Here is a 17,181-nt window from a genome sequence, read left to right as displayed (position 1 = left end):
TGGGAGTGTGTTCGGATTCGGATTTGGAGGCCCGTAGGGTAATTTGAGGCATTTCGGTGAAAGTTGAAAAAGTTGAAGTTTGGAAAAATGGAGAGGGTTGACCGAGAGTTGGCTTTTATGATATCGGAGTTGGAATACAATTCCGGGAATTGGAGTAGGTTCGTATTGTCATTTGTGACTTGTGTGCAAAATTTGGGGTCAATCGGACTTGGTTTGGTTGGTTTCGGCATCGGTTGTAGGATTCTTGAAATTTCAAGTTCTTTAGGTCTGGATTGGAGGGTGATTCGTGGTTTTAGCGTTGTTTGATGTGATTTGAGAGTGGGACTAAGTTCGTATGATTTTATGGGATGTGTTGGCACATTTGGCTGAGGTTCCGGGGGCCTCGGATGAGTTTCGGGGTGAGTTTTGAGCGAGTTCGAACTTTTCGGCACTCGCAAGTTGTTCCGGATCGTGGGCGGGCCGTGGACAGCTGTAAATCATCGCCCCAATGGCCAAAAGGACCGCTGTCAGCGGTGATATTTCGCTGCAGCAGTGGAATTTCCGCTGTCATCAGAAATCTGTTCGCGGCCGCGGTCATGAAGAATCCGCAGGTTCGTTGGTCCGACTTCGGAAGCCTATATCTTTTGATCTACAAGGAATTTTGAGATGATCCCAAAAATAAAAGTTGTATCCCTTCGTGTCTAGTTTCGAGAAAGATAAACAAATCATAATTTGGACATCTGTAGAGAAAGTTATGGCCAAAATACTAAGGCCTGTCTGTACAGCCACTAGAAGCGCGGACCGCGCTACTTTTTCGCGACCGCGGAGGGGTGAGCGCTGCAGCGGTGGTTTTCCGCGGTCACCGGTGATGGAAATCCGAGAGGTGCACTATAAATACGAGATTTAGGGTTTTATTTCATATTTTGACCTAGAGAGCTCGGATCTTGGCAATTTTTCGAAGGTTTTTCAAGAAATTCATCGGGGTAAGTGACTCTAACTCGGATTTGGCTAAAATACATGAATCTATTCATCATTTGATTCGTGATTTGGGATGGAATTTTGGAAAATTTGTAAAGTCTTTCAAAAATGTAAAATGATGATTTGAATGACCAAATGATATCGGAATTAGATAATTTTTGTATGAGTGAACTCATAGCGGAATGGGTGTTCGGTTTTTGTAAATTTTGTCGGGTTCCGAGGTGCGGGCCCGGGGAGTTGACTTTTTGCAAATTGTATAAGAATCATAGTTTTGTTAATTGAAATTGTTTTCTCTTGCATTGTTTGATGTATTCAAGTCGTTTTTGGCTAGATTGAGCCGAGCGTTGATGAATTGGTAAAGAAAAAGCTAAATTGAGTATTGAATTGGTCGGATTGAGGTAAGTATCTTGCCTAACTGTTGGCACAAGAACAGGTAAAGTTTTGAAGACTGACAAAAGAACTCAGACATGGACCAGGTCCATCTTGTGAAACACAGTCATGATCGACCCAAACATATGAGATGCACGTGAAGGAGATAAGTCTAACTTATCAGAAGTAATATCTCCTGATCTGATCGAAAAGGTTGCATACTGGATAAGGAGAGAAAGACTCCTTACATGAAGATAACACAGTTTAAGAAGAGGATAGTGTTAGAGTATGAGATCAACTAGAACTCTTCTACGATAGAAGAGTAGAATCTGTATCCTAGTTAATCTCTAACTACTAACCCATTAAATATCAGTGTTGTTTTCTTTTACAGGTAATGCAAATAAGCAGAAGTTAAACTTAAATTGAGAGCAAAAGATCAAGGCGATTTTGCAAGCAATTTATGTGTTATTCAAGCGTGCAATCCTGAAGCTACTTGAACAAGATAGAAGAACCAGTTCCAAGTGTCTATCTTTATTCTAGTTCAATTGTAGTAGGTGATTTTACATTGTACCTTTCAGCTTTTATAGAAGCAATTGTATTAGGTACTTAGAGTGTTCAAGTTAGAGTTAACTTGAAGTTGTCGCAACAGTTGAGGCTGTGTGCCACAACGGGATTAGAGTTAATCCTTAGGTTTACAAAGAGTTTTGTAAATGTTGTTTTGGCTCAGTGATTTTAGTGGAAGTTTGGGAAAATCCTACTAAGTAGTAGGTCTTGGTTTTTTCTCCTTTTGAGCTAGGTGTTTTCCACGTAAAAATCTCTGTGTTTTTAGTTTCTTTACTTCTTATTCCGCAAATAGTAGTAGTTGGAACACATAGAAGAACCAGGTCCTTCTTGTGTGGTATTGAAGTATAAAACACCCCTCCCCCCTCTCTTGTGTGGTATTGAAGTATAAAACATCAGTCATAATCATCCTCAACCAAACGGATCACACAAGGGTCATAATCATATCAATCTCACGGAATGATCTATCGTGCCAGAATCACCTTAACCACACGAAATGTCTCATTGTGCCATAACCTTAGTCCATATGAGAGAATTATATGCAGAGATATATGCATATGTACAAGAAAGATAATGAGAATGGTGTGATGCATATAGACAAGAGATAATCAATATGCATGGTATATACATATGCATACTATATGACTGCGGTTAGAAAATATGATTCTACTTACAAATAGCCCATCATATCCAAAAAAAAAGTATCAAAAGTCTAGACATGATCTCTAGCATTAATAAAAATGCTCAAGTAGCCACACAAACAAGTAAGCATATCACAAATACAACATGCACCAAAATAAGGGATAAAGAGGCCTAGAATCTATCCCCAAGCATGGAACAATGTTGATATCTGTATATATGCTTGTCACCTCGTATATGGATCATCCCCAATTGCACAGCATGTACTACATAGTTCATTTTAGAAAAAATTCTCTCAAATCAAGGTTAGTAGGACACATACCTTCTTCAGAATAGGATGTAACCTTCAAGAACTCTTTTTTCTTTTTCTATGGCCTCCAAACATCCACACATCTAGCCCAATAATACTTTATAATGTCAATAAGGCTACAAGAATTAATCACATATGAAAAAGGTTCAATCTTCATTAACTTCTCAAAAGCTAACAAAAAGTCAACTCAGGCCCACATGGTCAAAACCCGATAGCAAAATAAAATCTCGGTGACCTATAACCTCTCGAGTCATAATATATACAAATTCGAGTCCACGTTGATACTCAACACCTCAAAAATTACTATTTTAGTTCAAAATTCATATTTTCCTCTTTCAAATCCTTGACCTAAGGCAAAATCAAAGATCGATTCATGTAATAATTATATACTCAAGTTAAAATTGCTTACCCTAGTGAAGTAGAAAAAAATTCCTACAAAAATCACCTAAACATAGCTTTCTAGATTCCATAATGGTAAAATAAACTCTAAGTATCAAATGAGACTATTTATACAAATGCTAAAAATGGTTGAAATTGCAGAAAAGACTAAAATGGTTACTGTTATAATTTGCTTATTTTTACTTTAAATTTTTTTTCGAACACCTCAAAGCTCACCCCGAGCTCCTCTAAACCATCCCAACAAGTTGAAAAATCCTATATGGACTTTTCTAAGAGCTCAAAATACTCACAAAAATATCATAACTAAGAATCAAGGTGCAAATCAAACTTAAGAACGTTAAGAAACCCTCAAGTTCCAACTTTCTCACAATAGTGTTGAATCACACACGAGTCCCACGGGTGCAAAACCAAACATGCTTATAACAAGTCCAAATTCATCATATCAATCTATAGGAACCTTCAAATCATGAATCGAAGCTCGTTTATTCAAAATATTAATTGGTCAACTCTAGCAGTTTTAAGCTTCTAACTAAAGTATTTCAAAACGCTGTTGAATCCCTTGAGACCCGTGCCATCTATACCCACAAATTATAAATCACCAAATGAACTTATGAAAAGTCTCATATAAGAAAACGGGATGCTAGAACTCTAAACGACTAGTTGGATCGTTGCAGAAGATAAGCGTAATAACTTAAATCACAAGAAAAGCTAGTGTTTGAAGTCAAACCCGAGTAGAGGTTTATGAAATTATTGCTAATTTATATTCAGGAGAACTATATAGAAGCTATTGAAACTTAAGTAGAAAAGAAAATTTTGGAAGCACTTGATTTTATTCTTTTAGTTCTTTTTCTCAATAATTTCAAAAAGAAAGTCAGGGAGATTAATATACTACGCTACATATTTTTTTATAATATAATTCTCTATATATCTCCAAATAATTAAGTACATAATGCGGTACAAAAAACGCGGTACTTTTTTTAGGTAATAGTGAATTAATTAACTTATTATAAATAACTAAAATCATTACAAACAAAGTGTTTCAGATTCAACATAGGTGGAGTGTTGTCACGACCCCAATTTCCCTCCGTGGGATGTCGTGACGGTACCTAGTCTCTAAGACTAGGTAAGCCTAACAAGTATGGGGAATAACTGAAATATCAAGCTAAAACTTAAAACATCAACAACTATAATAAATAAATCTGCAATTCAAGTATAAACAACTCCCAAAATTCGGTAGACATAAGTCACAACCTTTAAAGAGAAATACTAAATATCTATATACATCAGAGTCTAATGAGGATAAGGAAACAACATAATCAAGGTAGAGGGGGACTCCGAGGTCTGCAGACGCTGGTAGATATACCTTGAAGTCTCCAAGTACGGGCTAGCTCACTGATACCTGGCTTGGTAGGAAGTATCTGGATCTGCATAAAAAATGTGCATAAGCGTAGTATTAGTACACCACAATGGTACCCAGTAAGTGTTAAGTCTAACCTCGGTAGAGTAGTGACAAGGTCAGGTCAGGGCCCTACTGGAAATAATAAGTAACAAGGCAGAAGATATGATAATATAATGAAATGACAGAGAAGTGTAACAATGGAAATTCACAGAAGGTAGCAACATGAAATCAAGAAGACAATTACAACACGTAATGAAGCAAGAATCTTACAAGTTAAGGAACAAGAACAGCAACAACAACAATACAACAAATAGAGGAAATCATCAGGGGCATTCCCGAGGTACCGCCTCGTAGTCCCAAAAGTAAATATCTCACAAATGCATGGTAGAAACCTCGTGCAACAATAATAACCGCATGGTAGAAACCACGTGCCGCAATAAAAATCCGCACGGCAGAAACCTCGTGCCACAATAACAATCCGCACGGCAGAAACCTCGTGCCACAACAAAACAGTTATCTCAACAATAATCACGAAAACCAGCACATAACAAATGAAACAATGATATTACAGGCAAAAAAGCCTACAGTTAAAGAATGAATACAAAATCAAGGAAGCAGGTAATTCAACTAGCATGTTTACAAATTGCAAATAAGAAATAAGACACGTAGACATGTGAAATTAGGCTAAACATGATGACTACACATGCTAGAGTAGCTCAAATTAAGAAAACGAAAGGAAACTACTTAGAAAAAATCGGATTTTCAACATTTAGCTCGAGTACGCTCTCTTCACCTCGCGTACACGACCTTCACGTATTGAAAATTACCATAACAGTGCCAAATCTTAAGGGAAATTTCCCCCACACAAGGTTAGCCAAGTCGCTTACCTTAAACCTCGCTCAATCAATCAATAAGAAGGTCTTTCCCTCGATTTTCCAACTCCGATCGGCTCGAATCTAGCCAAAACAATTTCATACTATAAATATAACTATAGGACACTAATTTAAATAATAAAATTACGACATTAGCAAAGAATTGAAAAATCGCTCCAAAAAATCGACCCGAGCCCACGTCTCAAAACCCGATCAAAATTATAAAATCTGAACATCCATTCGATATCGAGTCCAACCATACAAGAATTACTCAAATCTGACCTAAAAGCCTTTCAAATCCCTAAATTTTGGCCTAAGAAGTCTTTCCAAATTTTCGCCAAATTTCCAACAAAAAAAAACTAATTAAATGATGAAAAAAATAATAGATTCGTGTAATTTAACCAAAATCGAGTTAGAATCTCTTACCTCAATGATTTTCTTGCAAAACTCTCAAAAAATCGCCACAAACTGAGCTCTCTAGGTCCAAAAATGGATAATGAAATCAAACCCTCAAAATTAGGCCTTTTCTGCCCAGAAATTTCGCATCTGCGGGCTCTCAGTCACACCTGCGACGCCGCACCTGCGGAAAATCCATCGCAGGTGCGGATTCCACTTAAGACCAGGAGTTTCGCTTCTGCGGACCATGGCTCATACCAGCGAACCCGCTTCTACGGAGAACCTTCCGCTTCTGCGACCATACCCCATGCCAGCCTCGTCCGCATCTGCGTATGCGCAGATGCGATTATCACCTCGCACCTGCGATCCCAGCTGGGCCAAAGTCAAATTCGCTCATGCGGCCAAATGCTCGATTTTGCGAGTCCGCACGTGCGGCCAATCTCCCCGCAGGTGCGATGACACCAGAAGCTGGGAGCTTCAGCAATTGCACAAGTCCAAAATTTGTTCCGGATTCAATTAGAATCACATTCGGGTCCCTCGAGGCCATGTTCGAATATACCAACAAGTCCTAAAACATCATACAAACTTAGTCGAGCCTTCAAATCACATAAAACAACGTTAAAACCATGAATTGCACATCGATTCAAGCCTAATGAACTTTTGAACTCTAACTTCCACATCCGATGCCAAAACTTATCAAATCAAGTCCGATTGATCTCAAATTTTGCACACAAGTCATCATTGACATTGCGGATCTACTCCATCTTGCGGAATCGGAACCCGACCCTGATATCAAAAAGTACGCTCCCGGTCAACCCTTCCAAAAATCTTTCAACTTTCTGACTTTCGCCAATTACACCGAAATGACCTACGGACCCCCAAATCAACATCCGGACATGCTCCTAAGACCAAAATCACCCTACGGAGCTATTGGGACCGTCAAAACTACATTTCGGAGTCGTATTCACACAATTCCAACTACAGTTGACTCCTCTAACTTAAACTTCCAATTTAGGAACTATGTGTCCTATTTTTCTCTAAAACCAAAAACCAAACCTCCCGTCGAGTCACGTAACCACAGTACAACACAAAGAAGGCAATAAACAGGGTGTTGGGGCTAATTCACTCAAAACGACCAGCCGGATCATTACATCCTCCCCCTCTTAAAACGAACGTCCGTCCTCGAACGAGTATAGAGACATACCTGAAGTGGTGAAAAGATGAGGATAACGGTTGCGCATATCATGCTCGGTCTACCAAGTCGCCTCCTCGACTGGATGACCCCTCCACTGAACCTTCATTGAAGCAATGCTTTTCAACCTCAACTTTTGAACTTGCCTATCCAAAACGGCCACCGGCTCCTCAACTAATATAAATCCCTGTCCAACTGGACTAAGTTGAAGTCTAACACATGAGACGGATCGACGTGATACTTCCGGAGCATGGAAACATGGAACACTGGATAAACTACAGAGAGAATGAGTGGTAGTGCAAGTCTGTAAGCCACCTCTCCAATCCTCTCAAGAATCTTAAAAGGTCCTATATACCCAGGGCTCAACTTGCCCTTCCTCCCGAACCTCATAGCACACTTTATTAGAGAAACCCGGAGCAAGACCCACTCCCCAAACATGAATGCAACTCGCAAGCCTTCCGATCCGCATAACTCTTCTGTCTGGATCGGTCTGTATGAAGTCAATCCTGCATCAATTTAACCTTTTCCAAAGCATCCTGAACCAAACTGTACCCAATAGCCTAGCCTCACCCGCCTCAAACCAACCCACCGGAGACCAGCACCGCCTACCATACAAAGCCTCATACAGTGTCATCTGAATGCTCGACTAATAACAGTTGTTGTAGGCAAACTCTGCAAGTGGCAAGAACTGCTCCCAAGAACCCCCAAAACCATCACACATGCACGGAGCATATCCTCCAATATCGAAATAGTGCGCTCGGACAATTCGTCCGTTTGAGGGTGAAATGTTATACTCAACTCCACCCGAGTACCCAACTCATGATGTACGGCTCTCTAGAACCGCGATGTAAATTGCATACCCCTGTCAGAGATGATAGATACCGGCACTCCATGAAGCCTAATAATCTCGCGAATATAAACCTAAGCCAGCTGCTCTGAAGAATAAGTAGTCGCCATTGGAATGAAATGAGCTGAATTGGTCAATCTATCCACAATCACCCATACTGCATCAAACTTCCTCCGAGTCTGTGGGAGCCCAACAACAAAATCCATAGTGATCCGCTCCCACTTCCAATCTGGAATCTCTAACTTCTGAAGCAGTCCACCCTGCCGCTGATGCTCATACTTCACCTGCTGAAAATTTAGGCTCCTAGCTACACACTCCATAATGTCCTTCTTCATTCTCCTCCACCAATAGTGTTTCCTCAAGTCTTGATACATCTTCGCGGCACCTGGATGAATGGAGTACCACAAACTATGAGCCTCCAGGATAATCAACTCATGCAAGCCATCTACATTATGCACAAATAGCCTGCCCTGCATCCATAATACACCATCCTCTCCAATAGTGACCTCCTTGGCATTGCCGTGCTGAACCGTGTCCTTGAGGACAAGCAGATGAGGGTCATCATACTGACGCTCTCTGATACGATCATAAAGAGGAGACTGAGAAACCACATAAGCCAAAACACGGCTCGGCTCGGAAACATCTAATCTAACAAACTGGTTAGCCAAGGCCTGAACATCCAAGGCTAAAGGCCTCTCTACTATCGGTAGATATACTAAGCTACCCAAACTCTTCGCCTTGTAACTCAAGGCATCGGCCACCACATTGGCCTTTCCAGGATGATATAGAATGGTGATAGCATAGTCCTTAAGCAACTCCAACCACCTCCACTGCCACAAGTTAAGATCCTTCTGTTTGAAAAGATGTTGTAGACTCTGGTGATCAGTGTAGACCTTACAAGGGACACCGTACAAGTACTTTGCCAGATCTTCAAGGCATGAACAATAGCTACTAACTCAATGTCGTGGAAAGGATAGTTCTTCTCATGCACCTTCAACTGTCTAGACATGTAGGCAATCACCCTACCGTCCAGCATCAACACTGCACCGAGATCAATGCGCGACGCATCATAATACACCGTATAGGACCCCGAACTAGTAGGCAATACCAACATTGGGGCTGTAGTCAAGGCAATCTTAAGCTTTTGAAATCTCTCCTCAAGTACCTCGATCCACCTGAACGGAGCACCCTTCTGGGTCAGCTTGGTCATAGGTGCTGTAACAGACGAGAAACCCTCTACAAATCGACGGTAATACCCCGCCAAGCCAAGAAAATTCCGGATCTCCGTAGCTGAGGACGGTCTGGGCTAACTCTACACTGCTTCAATCTTCTTCGGATCTACCATGATCCCTTCACTCGATATTACATGACCCAAAAATGCCACTACTAGCCAGAATTCGCACTTCAAATTTTTTGCATATAACTTCTTTTCTCTCAAGGTCTCAAGCACAGTCCTCGGGTGTTGCTCATGATCCTCCCGGTTCCGGGAGTACACCAGAATGTCGTCAATAAACACAATGATGAACTAGTCAAGATAGGGCTGAAATACACTATTCATCAAGTGCATGAATGTTTCTGGGGCGTTGGTCAGCCCAAAAGATATCACAAGGAACTCATAGTGACCATACCGAGTCCTGAAAGCAGTCGTCGGGATGTCTGGCTCCTAAATCTTCAACTGATGATAGCCTGAATGCAATTTGATCTTAGAGAACACTCTGGCACCCTGAGCTGATCAAATAGGTCATCATTACAAGGCAATGGATACCTGTTCTTCACTATAACCTTGTTCAACTGGCGGTAATCAATACACATGCGCATAGAACCATCCTTCTTCTTTACAAATAAGACTGGAGCACCCAAAGGAGACACACTGGGCCAAATGAAGCACATATTGAGCAACTCTTTTAACTGTTCCTTTAACTCTTTCAACTCTACAAGGGCCATACGGTAGGGTGGAAGAGAAATGGGCTGAGTGCTCGGTAACAAATCAATACCAAAGTCGATATCCCTGTTGGACGGCATGCCCCGAAGATCCGCCAGGAATACGTCTGTATAATCCCTAACCACCAGAACTGACTCGATAGTAGGAGTATCAATACTAACATCCCTCACATTTGCCAGCTACGCATCACACCCCTTCTCAACCATCCGTTGATCCTTTAGAAATGAAACAACCCTGCTAGGAACATAATCTAAAGTACCTCTCCACTCTAGCCGCGGTAGACCTGGCATAGACAACATCACCATCTTGATGTGACAATCAAGGATATCATGATAGGGCGACAACCAACCATTCCCAAAATAACATCAAAATCCACCATACTGAGCAACAGTAAATCGGCTCTGGTCTCAAAACCACTAAGAACAACCAAACACGACCGATACACACGGTCAACAATAATAGAATCTCCCACGGGTGTAGACACATAGACAACAGAACTCAAAAAATCACGGGATACACCCAAATACGGAGAAAAATAAGATGACACATAGGAATATATGGAGCTTGGATCAAATAAGACTAATGCATCTTTGTAACAGTCCGTAACAATACTTGTGATGGTAGAGTCAGATGAAACTGCCTCCGTCCTAGCAAGAAGGGCATAATATCTGGACTGGCTGCTCGACCTCCACCTGGGTCTGGCTGTGCAGGTGGAGTGGTAGCTGGTGCTGTAACCATAGCCTAAGGACTCGGTGGAGCACGCGATGCCTTAGTGTCCTGTGGAGGTGCACCCTTCCTAAGTCTGGGGAAATCCCTTACTATATGACGAGTGTCACCATACTCAAAACAAGCTCTCGGAGGACGTGGGTGCTATGACTGGCTCGGGCCTAATCAACTGGACTGACCGCTGAAAGCACCTTGTGCAGGAGGCGCACTAGACAATAGAGGTGCATACTAGGGAGCCTGGGGCCTAGGAGTGGCCAAAATACCGCTAGTGGTTGGAAGCGCTGAATGAACAGGGTGACTCACAAAGCCCTTTACCGTGAAGAGCTGCAGCTGGGGCACGAGTACCACTATAAGTGTCAGACTCTCGAGACCTCTTGGCCTCCCTCTCCTCTCTCTCTCTCGAGTCAGCATACCCTCCAATCTCCTAGTAATACCCACTAGCTGCTGGTATGGTATGTCCATCTCTAACTCTCGGGCCATGCTAAATCTGATACTGGGGTTGAGCCCTTCGATAAATCAACGAACCTGCTCTCGAATAGTAGCAACCAAGGCTGGTGCATGCCTATCCAAATCACTGAACCGGACCGCATACTCCGACACAGTCATAAAACTCTAGCGCAACTGCTCAAACTCTACGCGCCATGCATCTCTAAGACTCTAGGGAACATACTCCCTTAGGAACATATCTGAGAACTGAGTCCAAGTGAGTGAAGTTGCCTCGGTCGGACTACCCAACTCATATGCTCGCCACCACTGATAGGTCGCTCCTCTAAGCCGGAACGTAGTGAAAGCAACCCCACTAGACTCAGCAACACCCATAGTATGGAGGATATGGTTGCTGATGTTCTAAATGTCAATACCACACAAGAGGGGGGTGATTTGTGTGGTACCCAATTTTCGATCTAGAAGAACCTGGTTCTTCTAGGTGTACTTACTACTACTGTTTGCGGAATTAAGAGTGCATAAAATAAAGAACACAGAGATTTTTACGTGGAAAACACCTGGCTCAAAAGGTAAAAAAACCACGACCTACTACTCAGTAGGATTTTCCCAAACTTCCACTAAAATCACTGAGCCAAAACAACATTTACAAAACTCTTGTAAACCTAAGGATTAAACTCTAATCCCAGTGTGGCACACAGCCTCAACTGTTGCGACACCTTCAACTTAGCCTATAACTTGAATACTCAAAGTACCTATTACAATTGCTTCTACAAAAGCTGGAAAGGTACAACTTTAAACCACCTACTACAATTGAACTAGAATAAGAATAAACACAATGGAATTGGTTCTTCTATCTTGTCCAAGTAGCTTCAGGAATGCACACTTGAATCTCACATAAATTGCTTGCAAAATTGTCTCGCTCTTTTGCTCTCAATTTAGTTTCACTTCTGCGTTTGTGCAATGCCTGTAAAAGAGAACAATCACTGTTATTTAATGAGTTAGTAATCAGAGTTTGATTGAGACTCAATTGCTGATCTTCCATCGAAGTTGAGTCCTTGAACAATACAAACTCCAACCCTATCCTTTATCCGGATTGTGTCCTCTTCCCATGAGGATACTTTCTTTCCTCATCCAATATGCAACCTTTTCGATCAGTTCAGGAGATATTGCTGCTTCATACTTGAGACTTATCTCTTTCACGTGTATCTCACATGTATAGGTTGATAAACACTGTGTCTCACATGATGGACCTGGTCCATGACTGAGTTCATTTGTCATTCTTCAAAACTTCACCTGAACTTGGGCCATCAAATTCCCCCTTTTTGATGATGACAAACTCTGTGCTTTTATCGATCAGAGAACCTGTGGAACTCAGCTTAATCATCAACACTTTAACTTAGAAATTTTAACTTATCACCAAGGACCAGGTTTAATCAGGTTATAAATATCACATTATTCAGAATATCAAGTAAAGCACCAATATCTCTTTCCCCTTTTGGCATCATCGAAAAGTTACAAATATTGTGAATCCCAGATTTAAATAATTACTCATAGCCACTGGGGCAACTGCAAGTGAAAACATGGTTCAATTAATCAACAACCAACCAACAAAATTAACTATTAAGATCAGAATCTTCATAGAACAAGAGAAAAAGCAAATTGTCATTGATTAGGATATGTTTCCACAAACAGACCACGAAGAGAAAGAAAAACTTCCAAACATGAGCAACAAAAACAGAAAAAGTCCCGAATCTGGGTCACTGGGGTTCTAGATAGGTTCAAAAACAAGAACTGGAAGACCTAAGGCTTGGAGGAACTAGAGGGCTGGGTTTGGAGAAGGTTGAGCATATTCTGAAGCATTCCTTCACTTTTCTCCTTTTCTTTTGCTAGCTCAGCTCGAAGGCCATCTCTTTCAGCTTCCAAATCAGCAACACGAGCCTGAAGCCTAGCAATTTCAGCATCCTTAGTCCCACACTCTTGAACCAAAGCCCTAACCTTACTATTCACTGATGTCTTCAGAGATGAACCAGGTTCAACTGGGGTGGCATTGACAGAATAGTCACAAGCCAATAAGGTCCTGACACGAAAATGCTCTTTGTTTGATGCCGTCTCCGATTTCTTCAAGGGCACCCTTAGCCTGTCCAGCACAGTAGTTAGTATGAACCCATATGGAGTTGCATGTGCCTTGGAGCCATTAATGACCCTGTCCAGTAGTTTGACAATAAAAGCAGGCCAGTTTATCTGCTTTCCTCTCACAAGGCATTCCATAAGCACCAGGTCCATATAGTTGGCAGTATGCCTCCTCTCCTGTCTAGACAGCAGGCATTTGTTGACAAATTCAAACAAGACCTTGTGCTCAGGTCTCATCTCACTCTTCTGAACAAATCTGGCTTCAGGTACATCTTCAGCATTTGCAGCTTCACAAAAATTCCTAGTGATTTGGAGAGCAGTGGGGAGAGATTCCAGACATGGCCACCTTTGCCTTGTGTAGTCATCATACCCTTCACTTGGTATGTCCAGAATCTCACCCAGTTTGATTGTATCAAACTCCACTTTTACACCCTTCACCAGGCTGGAGATTACCCCATTTTTCACAGTGGCATTGGCCATAAACTCAATCAATTCATTCCTAGCCAGCCTCCCATCCATCTCAAGGACCATGTCCTTCCACCCTTATGCAGTAAGAGCATCTACCAACCTCCTCATTCCTGGTTCATCCAGGTCTTTCAGCAGCCTTCCTTTCAAAAAATTTATTTTGCCAAAGATGGCAAACCTGTCTTGTTCCTTCACAGATTCTTCTTCTTCTCCACCACTCCACTCTTCATCTTCTTCAACAATTTTCTTTGTTTACCCTTCACAGCAGACCTAGTTCTTTTGGCTAAAGAAGATTCAGCAGGTACAGGTACAGAGGAAGACTTCTTGGAAGAAGTCTTGGAACTCTTTGGTTTGGGTGTTGGAACCTTTTCAGTTGTTCCTCTTTCTTGATGGACCAGGTCCATCTCTTCTTCTTCTTCTTCTGCAATCTCAACACTCTCCACAACCTTAGCCTTTCCTTTTTCCCTCTTTTTCTTCCTGCTCTCTTCCAGGGCTTTCTGCAATTCTGCTTCACCTTGCTTCTAGTAGCTCTTCCCGTTGGTACTGAAGGGACAGTAGGCTTTGGAGATGACACTTTACTTTTCTTTGTTGGCTTGGAAGCAGTTGGAGCCTTTTGTGTGGAAGCCTTGCGCTTCTTTGGATCATAAATTGCCCTAACCTTCTTCAGAAGTTCTGCCAAAGTTTCCTCAGCAGATACACCAGGTTCATCTTGATGCTTGCTTAAATTTACTAGCCCTTTAGCCACCTCCCCAGGACTATTTCCCCCTGAGTTGTTACCACTCTCTTCAACATTCCCACAGATAGCCAATAATTTTTCTTTCTTATTTCCCCTCACATTACCACTATCTCCCTCTCTCTCTTTTTCTTTCTTTTTACCTCCTCATCTACTAGAATCAGCACCCTGTACATCCTTAACAGGACCAACCAAGACAAACCTATTTTCAACCTTTTCAACTACATCAGAGAATACCAAACAAGTATTTACCTCACCAGGGGTTTCTTGATTTTTGTCAGTGTCAGAAGACCCATGTTCGTCACCTTTGCTGGCAGAAATAAAGGCTTCGACTCAGAGCTGGAGTCAGATTCTTTAGCAGAACTTTCCTTCTTTTGGCTAGCCCTCAGTTTCTCATTTAGAGCATTTCTCAAAGAACCAGAAGCTACAGTTTTTCTAGCCAACATTTTCTGCCGGCGTAACCTGGGTTTTGGGGTTTCACTAGGGGGTGTAGATGAGGATGTATTAGAAGGGGATACTGGTGGGGGAGTTCCAAGATTATCTTGGGGATTAGTCATGGTGAATTATTTCTGGAGAAGATTTGGGAATTTTGGAGAGAAAAAGATAATCAGAACTAGAGAGGATTTTTGACGGTTATGAAATAATGAAGAAGGGTGTGGTGAGTATTTAAAGATGATTAGAAGTAATTGCTGTAACGGCAGCTTTTTTTGCAGGAGTCAATTAGAAGTCTAATCACTTTAGAATTCCGGTCTCTTAGTGGTTAATAGGCGACGCTAGATTTTAGGCAAAAATCCCGTTTTCTTTAGAGTTCTAGGAGAATGAAACTGGTTCAATGCTCAACGGATAGAATTTCTGGGAATTTGATGAATATAGGACTTCTGCTCATGATTGAAAAATTAATCTTTCTAATTGTGCAACGTATAGAAAACATACCTGAACTTTCTCATAAGCATATACTGATGAACCAGGTTCTTCAAGTAGAACTCTCTTGAACATGCCTCAAATGTCATAATAGAAAAAACTTTGTAAGAGATCAGTGAGTCATATATACACATGTCACAGGAGTATACTGATTAAAGTATGAAACTGAGTAAGAATTGATCTAGATATTTACATAATAGTTAGAACTCCTAACCAAAAATTTTTCATTTTGTTTTTCAAATTTTTTTTTTCATTGTGCATTCTGAACTGGACCTATTAGGTGATCTTAATCATCCCTAATTCCAACCTGTTCCTCTCAATGTTTTCTCTACTCAGTACTTTAGTAAAGATGTCAGCTATTTGTTTATCAGTAGCACAGAATTCTATTGAAATCAATCCTTTCTCATAGTTATATCTTAAGAAGTGGTGTCTAACATCTATGTACTTAGTCCTCCTATGATGAACAGGGTTCTTTGTCATACTTATAGCACTAGTGTTATCACAGAATATTGGAATACATCCCACTTCAATTCCAAAATCTACCAGCTGTTGTTTGATCCATAGTAATTGAGCATAACAAGAAGCAGCAGCAACATACTCAGCATCAGCAGTAGATAGGGCCACAGAGTTTTGTTTTTTGGTAGCCCATGACACAAGACATGAACCAAGGAAGTGTGCCATACCTGAGGTGCTCTTTCTATCCACTAGGAAACCTGTATAATCAGCATCAGCATATCCTACTAGATCAAAATTACTACCTTTAGGATACCAAAGGCTCCTTTTAGATATCTCAGTATCCTCTTGACAGCAGTCAAGTGAGACTCTTTCGGATTTGTTTGAAAATGAGCACAAAGTCCTACGCTGAAAACAATGTCAGCCTCTGCTAGTAGTGAGATATAAGAGTGAACCGATCATACCCCTATACAACTTTTGATCAACTGATAAACCAGGTTCATCAACATCTAATTTAGTGGCAATTGCAATGGGTGTGTCTATTTCTTTAAATTCCTCCATTTTAAACTTTTTGATTAGCTCTTTTGTATACTTCTGCTAATGGATCATGGTTCCATTTGGACTTTGTTTGATCTGTAAGCCTAAGAAGATATTAATCTCACCCATCATGCTCATTTCAAACTCACTCCCCATTAATTTTGCAAAGTCCTTACTTAGCTTGTCAGTGGTGGCCCCAAAGATTACATCATCAAAATAAATTTGCACAACAAGGAGATCCTTACCTTTTTCCCTTAAGAATAAGGTACTATCTATTTTACCTCTCTTGTAACCATGCTCCAGTAGGAATTTTGACAGTCGTTCATACCATGCTCTTGGGGCCTGCTTGAGTCCATAGAGAGCCTTGTCCAGCTTGTACACATGCTCAGGACATTCCTTACTCTCAAACCCTGGAGGTTGTTTCACAAACACTTCTTCTTTTAGGTAGCCATTTAGGAAGGCACTTTTGACATCCATCTGATGAAGAGTGAATTCCATATGTGCTGCAAAGGCTATGAGAAGTCTGATTGCCTCTAGTCTTGCAACTGGAGCAAAAGTCTCATCATAGTCTATGCCCTCCTCCTGGCTGTAACCTTGGACCACCAATCTTGCCTTGTTCCTTGTAACTGTTCCATCTTCATCAAGTTTGTTCCTGAAGACCCATTTTGTACCAATGATTGATCTGTCCTTGGGTCTTGGTACTAGGTGCCAAACTTGACTCCTTTCAAACTAGTTAAGCTCATCCTGCATTGCATTCACCCAATCTGCATCCTGCAAAGCCTCAACAACATTTTTAGGTTCAATGATAGATAGAAAAGCATCAAAAGCACACAGATTCTTTAATTGTGATCTGGTTTTAACTCCGGATGTTGGATCAGTGAGAATGTTC

This window comes from Nicotiana attenuata, unplaced genomic scaffold (assembly GCF_001879085.1).
Source record: "Nicotiana attenuata strain UT unplaced genomic scaffold, NIATTr2, whole genome shotgun sequence".
In the NCBI taxonomy this organism is placed as follows: Eukaryota; Viridiplantae; Streptophyta; class Magnoliopsida; order Solanales; family Solanaceae; genus Nicotiana; species Nicotiana attenuata.
Note: the sequence above shows the minus strand (reverse complement) of the source record.